Source organism: Miscanthus floridulus, chromosome 17 (genome assembly GCF_019320115.1).
Source record: "Miscanthus floridulus cultivar M001 chromosome 17, ASM1932011v1, whole genome shotgun sequence".
Classification (NCBI taxonomy): domain Eukaryota; kingdom Viridiplantae; phylum Streptophyta; class Magnoliopsida; order Poales; family Poaceae; genus Miscanthus; species Miscanthus floridulus.
The window spans coordinates 104459103-104467691 of NC_089596.1; positions in this window are offsets into that span (position 1 = coordinate 104459103).

Below are 8589 nucleotides of genomic sequence, written 5' to 3' on the forward strand. Positions count from 1 at the left end.
TTTGCTTTTTGGTTCGGTCTTGCCATCATATTTAGAGTGGTTGGACGGCTTGAACTTGTGAGGCAATCGTATTGAAGCGAGTCTGTTTGCAAAACAGGGGAATCTATCGTGCGTTCTGGCTTCTTTGTGTTTTGATTCGGCACCTCCTTCCTGCCAACTGTCGTTTTGGTGAGAGTAGTTCTATGGGGATGTCTGAATAGGTACTTCGCTTCTGATCTTTCTTGGTTGTTTGATTCGGTAATTTTGACTATGGTCCCTTCTACTTTCTCTATTGTGACTTCCGCTTGGTACAAGTCTCTCGAAAGCGGACTTCTTTTGATTTTGATCTTCCTTCCTATGAGATGTTGATCTGGCGGGTAGTCTTGAGCGGGCCCTTCCGTCGTGCATCCTTAGGGCCGCTGATTGGAGGAGGTCTCGGAGCTGTTCCTATTTTTAACTGGGAAGTGATGTCGCTCCGAGTTCTTCTAGCGCTTCTCGGATCTTATTGTAGGGTGTATTCGCCACACGTCTTTCTTTGACTTCTTGTTCTGATTTTTTCCTATTGTACTCAGCCAGATCTGACTCATATTTGATCCAAGCTTCCTTGCGCTGCCTAGCACAGCATTGGCGTCCTTGTTTCAATTCGTTTCTTCTTTCTTTGGCTTGCCTCTGACTCTCGGTCTCAGCATCGTGCCCCTAGATAAAGGGTGATATGTTGGACTTAGATTCGTCTGATGACCTAATGTCAGGTGCTTCTGGGGGAACCAATGGTGATCGAGGACGGCGAACCATGAATACTTCCCGTGCGTGAATTGTTCTGTTATCAGTGTTGATTTCCACATTGTTGGAGTTGTTGATGATTTTAGTAGAGGCTTCAAGGTTGCAGATCAAGTCTCCTTCTTGGTAGGTTAGAATTGCTCTCGTCGTCGTGCCGACTAGTTGGGTACCGCTGTCCTTAGAAACAGAACCTAGCCAGTGGACGATGCAGTCTTGAGATATTATAGTTAGTACGAGACCTTCTGAGCTCCTTTTAGTGGCATTCTAAGCACCGGATTGAGGGATCCTTCGGGCCGTGCCTGATAAGATTTTGCCACGTTGTGGAGTCCGAACGGAAAAGGTTCTGACTTCTTGAAAAAACTCTGAGTATACTCCGAGTTGTATTCTTGATAGGCCGAGGCCGCGTTCTGGAGCTCCACCGAAAAAGAACTCGGTTTCTCGAAAGAACTCGGGTAAGACTCCATCTCGAATGTGGAGCCTGAGTTTGAGCCGGATGCACAAAGCTGCAAGATCTGAGTTGGATTGGACATCATGATCTGCGCGAATCTTCCAGTGAGTTGATCTGTCGTAGTCGCCGTAAAAGAAAGGTCTTCAAGGTGATCCAAATCTTTGAGGAGATGGCTTTGGATCTTGCCATCGTCGACTGCCTCGCAGATCCATAAACCAAAGATGAGGGTTGATCCCGTCGAGAAGATCATGTTGTCGAGGTCCGTCGAGCTCTCGGATGCAAATTCGCCGAAAGCCACTACCTGGCGCGCCAGCTGTCGATGTTTCACCACCGATAGCCTGCGACGGGGGTACCCGAGACAGTTTGTTCGGGCTTCAGCGCATGCAGAACTCGACGGTAAACGCAAGAGACAGTCGATTTATCCTGGTTCAGGCCCTCGACCATGATCGAGGAATAGCCCTACGTCCAGTTGACGTTAGCCTTTGCGTTGGATTGATTGTAAAGTGTTGTGTTACGTTCTGTGTCTCTTCTGCTCTTTTGGAACTCCGTCCTCCTTTATATAGTCAGGAGGCCAGAGTCCTAGTCGGTTTACAATGGGGTTTCTAGTAGGATTACAGAATAATACTACTACTAAGTTTATAGGAAAAAAAATCCTAGTTAAACTAGATCTTCTTTCTTCCTTATGGGGTATCCGGTGGGTCCGGATCGACACTCATCTTGTTCGGTTCAGCCGGCAAAGGTCCTGTGCCTAGATAAGTCACCTTGCCGAGCATGTATATGGACATGTCACCCAGCCGGCCATGCACATGTACGTACGTGATACATATCCTTGCTCTTTTCATCGTGATGTGCATAACGTCATGATTTCCTCAAATAAAATAATATTTTCTTTCCTTTCTTTTCTAGTACGTTCAATCTGATGCCTTTCCGATGCTGATGAAGCTTCCTTCCTCGTTCGGCCAGACCAACCATATGTGGCCAAATATAACGATCAACCGTGCAGGAGCATATATCCAATAATTTTCTCGAGTCATGAGATGCGCATTTTTCTTGATCTTTTCTTACTTCTGTTGCTCTTCCATATATATCTTCACGTGTAGAACACTTAGGGCCTGTTTGGAATGCGGGATTTTTTTTCCCATTCCTACGTTTTTCCTGTGAAATTGAACTGATTCCTGTGAAATTCCTATGTGATTCCTGTGAAATTCCTGCGTTCCAAACAGACCTTTAGACTTCATACCTTTTCTCCCAAATATACTAAAGAATAATTCCTAGCCGGTGAGGAATTTCCAGACGTCATGCATCTCTAAATATCTTTCAATTAGGGGATTTTTTTATCTTGTTACTATCGGCCGATCTCTTCCTTCTCAAAGTAAGGTTAATAAATTTTGGTGTCAACACAGACCCACCTAGTACGGAGTATAATTTTTCATGCTTCGAACTATTTCGTTCCGATGTCTTCTTCTACTTTGATTTCTATGGAGCCGATGAATTCGTTGGAAGCAATAATACCTTATTCCAAGCCTCACCTACACATGTGAACTTTGAAGTGTCTACCACACCATCTTAGGTGGTTGAGGAATGGAACTGATTAGAATCCAGTCATCCTTGCATCTCCTGCTCAGAAAACTTGGGTTTTTGAAAGATTTTCAAATTAAAACATAACTTTGCTCCTCAAATAATTCTCTCGGATCGCTTAATGTGTATAGTTCCTCGTCAAAGCATTGTTTTGTCTCTTCTTATCCCACTTTCTAAAAAGCTTATGTGGAGTTTTAAGTAGGGATAAAATATGTGGCGTACTTATCTTGCATATATTGTAAGGTTGAATTCCGGATCCAAGGAGAGAAATGTCACTCTTAGATTAAGATGTGCATGTGCGGGGAATATTTGATGGCTAACATAATTCTACTATGCTCTTTAAAATATATTTCTCTCTTATGAAATATTTTGCGAGAACATGGGCTATCTTTTCTCATCTTTTTCTTTTTTCTTCCTTTTTTTATTTATTTTGAACTTCTTTTGTCTCCATTTTTTCTTTGCATAACCCATGTCTCTTTTTATAACAAAATTTTGAAAGAAATATTATCAAGAACTTGGAGAATTTATTCTAATAAAACCTAACATGTTTTGTCTTCTCCCGGTGTAGGAGTAGAACATTTTGAGGTGGATGAAAAACATGTTTTTGCGTACTTCTAGTATAGAAGCAGCACATATATGTGGTGTGTACGTGATCTTGATCTTAGAAACATGATAAATCTCTCAACAAGAGTCAACAAGACTCGACAAAACTCAACACAGAGCAAGCAGCTTATGTGGAAGGTTTTTAATGAGACTAATATATGGCTCTGGTAGGAAATTCAACATCATTGAGAAGACAAGCTATTGATTTTAAATTTTTGTAAGAAAATTTCCCAAGTACTTTGCAAAAGATGCAAGGTTTCTTTTATCATATCATTTCTCATTCCTCAACTACTTAGATAGCATGCTTTTTCTATAATAGATTGTTCATAAATAATGGGAAAAACGAGGAATAAAAAATATACGAACCAACCATAGAAACACATATACTCATATCTGCATGTATGCTCATTCCGAGCCGATAAGCGCCTTTGCTTGAGACCCTTTTTTTTAACGATGCTTTTGCCGGTGTGCTTATCGGCTATTGCACCTAGGATTCTTGTATGCTTCTGCAGTGCTGCTACACTGAACGTTATATCCGTCGGCGCCGAATCAATCGCTTCTTCCCTCATCGGCACTTCAACAGTCAAATCATAATGGTGAAGAAGGTGTTGACCTCCCTTGGTAGCCTGAGCCGTATCAACAGGAGGTACAATTTGACCTGCAGCCAATAGAATTATTTCATCCTTATCAGCTTTTCATGAACCGATCGAATCGTTTTCTACTGCCGGTTCAAACCACTTTAAAGCAGTTTCCTCTTCTTTGACGTCACCCTGGTAGAAGAGGCATGTCAAGCCAATTAGATCCATATTTCTGCAGACAAAGAATTGATTTTGCTCCAAACTTTGTGGTTGTGTCAATTCCTAAACTGAAGGCCATTAGCTCAAAGTCATTGATGTCCATCTTGAAGCGAAGAAAACCGAGCTGATTAGAGAGCTTGTTTCCAACTGACAGCTGTTCAAAAGCATGGCTTGACGAGTTGACCATCTTTCTTCTTGACGATTGCTTCTGTATAAACTTTTCTTTGATTCCCGTGCTGCCTAAATCAGCCTACCGACAAAATGTTTTTAACAACGCCTATAAAGAAGCCGATTGACACGGCGCTCGCTGATGGTCATGATAGCGCAAACGCCCTTGGTACCGTCGGACATGTCCTCGCCGAGGAGGAGCTTAGAGAACCTCTCCTTTACTAGCTCCTATCTTTTCATCAATGAAGCGGCGGTCGAGCATGTCGGCGTAGGTCTCTATGTTGAATCATCTGAGGGACACGATGGTAGACACCAGGAATCGGCCGATGAACATGGCCACGGTGGTGGTTGGCGCGATCAGCCTGCTGTAGTCGACGTTGATGCTGTTGCACTGCTCCGAGAAGGTCGTGACACGATGCGGCTTACTCGCCGTGCCAATAAGGCCCCGTGGACGACGATAAGCAGCACTCATCACGTTACTCTATCTCTGGTCTCTAAACCTGGCTAGTGTCTACTACACCTGGTATGTCCTATGGGCTCGAGGACAGGCGAGTCATCGGCTTGAATACGATGGACATGAGGAAGCAAGTCCTTTTCTTCATCACACAGCCATTCGGTAAATACTTGGACTTTCATCAAGTTTCCTCGCTGCCGAAACCCTTCAAAGATAGAAGCGTCCTTGCTTTGTCACCGGATCATCAATCGCCATTTTAATAATATATATTCCAACTTCCCAGCCGGTGACTCGTCTCCTTCTGGTCTCGGTGCCGATAGAAGTGCTAGCCGATTTAATTAGAACAGAGTCTTTCAGTACGGAGATACGGCTGCTATTTCCTTCTTTAATCGGCTACTACTTCTTCTTAGCTTGACTGTTAATCTCATCAAACAATTTAGCGAGCCGGACTTTTCTTTCCTTTTCCTTCTTTCGACTGGGATTTATCGGCTAAGAAACAGCCGATTGACCCATATTGACATGCCGGCTGCTTGAAAAGGCAATCTAATAAAATATTCCTTTCCTAATTTTTTTTTTCGTCACATTGCTCTGCACGATTGAATCTGGGACGCATGGCAGATAGACCTCTGGGCAGACAATTAAGCCCTTGTTTAGTTGGACCCCAAAATTTAAAAAGTTGCTACAGTACCTGTCACATCGAATGTTTGCGGTCCGTGCATGGAGCATTAAATGTAGACGAAAAGAAAAACTAATTGCACAGTTTGGTGGGAAATTGCGAGACGAACGTTTTAAGCCTAATTAGTCAATGTTTGGATACTATTTGCTAAATAAAAACGAATGTGCTACAGTAGCCCCAAAATCTAAATTTCGCGAACTAAACAAGGGCTAATACAACATCTTTTCCTTGACTTCCTTCCCTTATGCACAAAATTCAAGTAGGCATGCACCATATACGTGAAGAGCTGGAGACCCTTTGCTTATCACACAACACCGACATCCTGAGAAACAGACCATAGTGCACACATTGGTGGTGTAGAATATGAAGTCTTTGATGCCCAGAAGAGAATAGCCGATAAGCCTTTCAATAATGATATTTCTAAGTAGAGAAAAACTAATCGGCTGTGGACGAATGACGCGAAGCAAATGATAGTCGACATTGGACAAGGCCAAGTGGATGAAGCAATTTTCTAGGCCGCCTGAGGCGTCTGACATGAGGCATTGAATCTCCCCAGAGCCGGCCATTGCACGACCTGCTGATCTTGCCCCTTGCTGTTGGCCGAACTTGAGGATCTTGAGCTTGTTCAGTTTGACGGTTGTGGTTGTATCGACTCCACATAGCCGATTGTGTGCTCAGAGCACCATCGGTGTATCCAAGCTCTCCGCGTCACACGCGGTCATCCACTGCTGAAGTACCTTTGCTAGCGGCAGCTCTGCCTGAGCTAGGCACGTCGTGTCTGTCAAACCAAATGGCTCTATTACCTGATGCATCATCTGAAGTGGAAACAGAACCACTATTCCCTCCCTAGCTGATCTCTGTATATCTGTTCTTGGAGTCGATGGAGATGAAGGATCAGCCGATGCGGATGAGGGGAGCAGCCGATTCTTATTTATATATGATACACCATGGTCTTTGGCAATCATGCAAGGACGTATATACACTTGCTAGCCTCTTCCATTATAAGTCGACGTGTATGTATGCATGCATGACATTGTAACATGGAAAGATTTGCCAGTTTCACAGCAGATTCCTTGTTAGGAAGTGATCGGCTAATTATTCTATTAGTCTACTGACTATTCACTTGGTGAAGCTCCAGAAAATAAAATAACTCCACCGGTCAATACTTCAGTCCATCCGCCATTTACTTGAAATTAAAATAATTTCATTGGCTAATACTTCACTGGTTTATTGCTCTCCAACTCATTATTAACTTCTGATAAAATCAGCCGATATCCTTCATTGGCCTTTTGAACCATAAGGAGCTGGCATATATTCCTGTACTAACAGATAGACTGCAGGCACGATCTTTGGAGCCGATATGTTTGCTCGAGTCCCAACAACATAGATGGCTGGTTACACGAAATATGGATATTTTAATTCCTGATCTGCCTTGCTTGTATGTGACCACGTCACCATGTTGGTCGTAATTTGCATCAGCTCCATAGAGCCAATATATACGGCCGATCGTAGCAGTGCTAATTGATATTTCCTCTGGTGCCGTCGTGTAGCACTTTCACGCTACTTCTTTCCGCGTTTGTAGCTTCTGAGTTGGATAAGAACAGGAACCAAAGGAAACAGTAGCCTCTTTGTGAACATGTCAGTCGCCGATAGATCAGATTGGTGCAAATATCATACCGCAAATTTTCTTTGTAGTGGCCAGATTTCTTGACAACTCGTGACGAGCATAGTAAGCATGATCGGCCCTGAGAACTGATGTGTGTCGACCATGGAATCAGATCGATCTGAAAATTTAATTTCAAATAAATCCGGCTGTATTTATAGCCGAACCAATCAAATGTTCCATTCTGAGTCCGATGAGTCCGATGATCATATCTCTTTTCCCTGCATCTTTCTCCCTATATCTATTTGTATATAATCTCTGTTCAGTAGATGCAGCAACGAGGATACAAAATTCGTCTCTGACATATATATGTGTTGAAATCAACAATTGGCTCAGATTGACGTAGAACTCTAGCACGTAGGAATACCTGCCGGTCTTTGACCAATGTATTCCCTTTGACGTCTCAAGTTTGGATATATCTCCTTTGATCATACGTGGCCAGCAATTCCGATGAGTATCCTTGTGATCTCCCCATCGGTTTGATGCCAGGGACGGACCTATAGGGTATGCAGGGTGGGCCACCACATACTCTGGGGTCCGTCAGTCATAAAGATAGGTAGAAATTTTTAATGTAAAAAAATTACATAAATTTTTTTTTAGTTTATCAAATTATATAAGAATTTTTTTCTGTGCATATCCAGAGATAAAAACCTAGGTCTGTCACTGTTTGATCGCTTCCGTGAGAATCCCAGGCAGATGCAATGTTGTCGCGTATAGTTGCCGTGTATAACTTGTCAGCTACGTTGATCTTCTGAATCCTCTGCTAGCTTCTTTTCCTTGTTAATTAACTCCAACAACCACACGTGTTGCACATGTATTGACTGTTCCATAAAACCGCCTTGACGATTGTGGTGTCCTCGTAGCATCCTAATGGATGGCCGAATAAATATCAATATCGGCCTCTTGCTGTAGATGAAAAATCTCATTCATTCGTTCGGTCTAAATGCCATCAGGTTGTAAGCCTTCATAAGATACCATAAGGATGTCGTTGTTATTGTAAGCTGCCATGATGATTGTGGTGTTCCACCGAGCGTGCCAGAAACATGTGTCGACATAGAATTTTCGTCCCGTGCCGAGGACACATGCAGCAAGCCGAAAGGGTCCGCTCGATGGAGCAGATCCGCCTAGCTTCAGCGCAGGGGTGGTCAATCCTGCGCGATCCTCCCGAGACGTGCCAGTCAATTTGACCCTGCAATTGACAAAGAGAGAAAGTTCATCAGTAATTAAGGGCGAAATTTGCCGGTATTGCCAGACAGTCCTGAATGTGCGGCTATGAGAGCCGATATGAAAGGAGATCGACTAAATAGTCGATTCCAGTATATTCATGAGAATAAATCAATTAAAGCTCATGAGGTTGTGTAAGAAGAATCAGTTATCATTCAGGATAAATATCATTAATCGAACATATATTAATTAATGGCAATAAGATATCAACAATGATTGGTT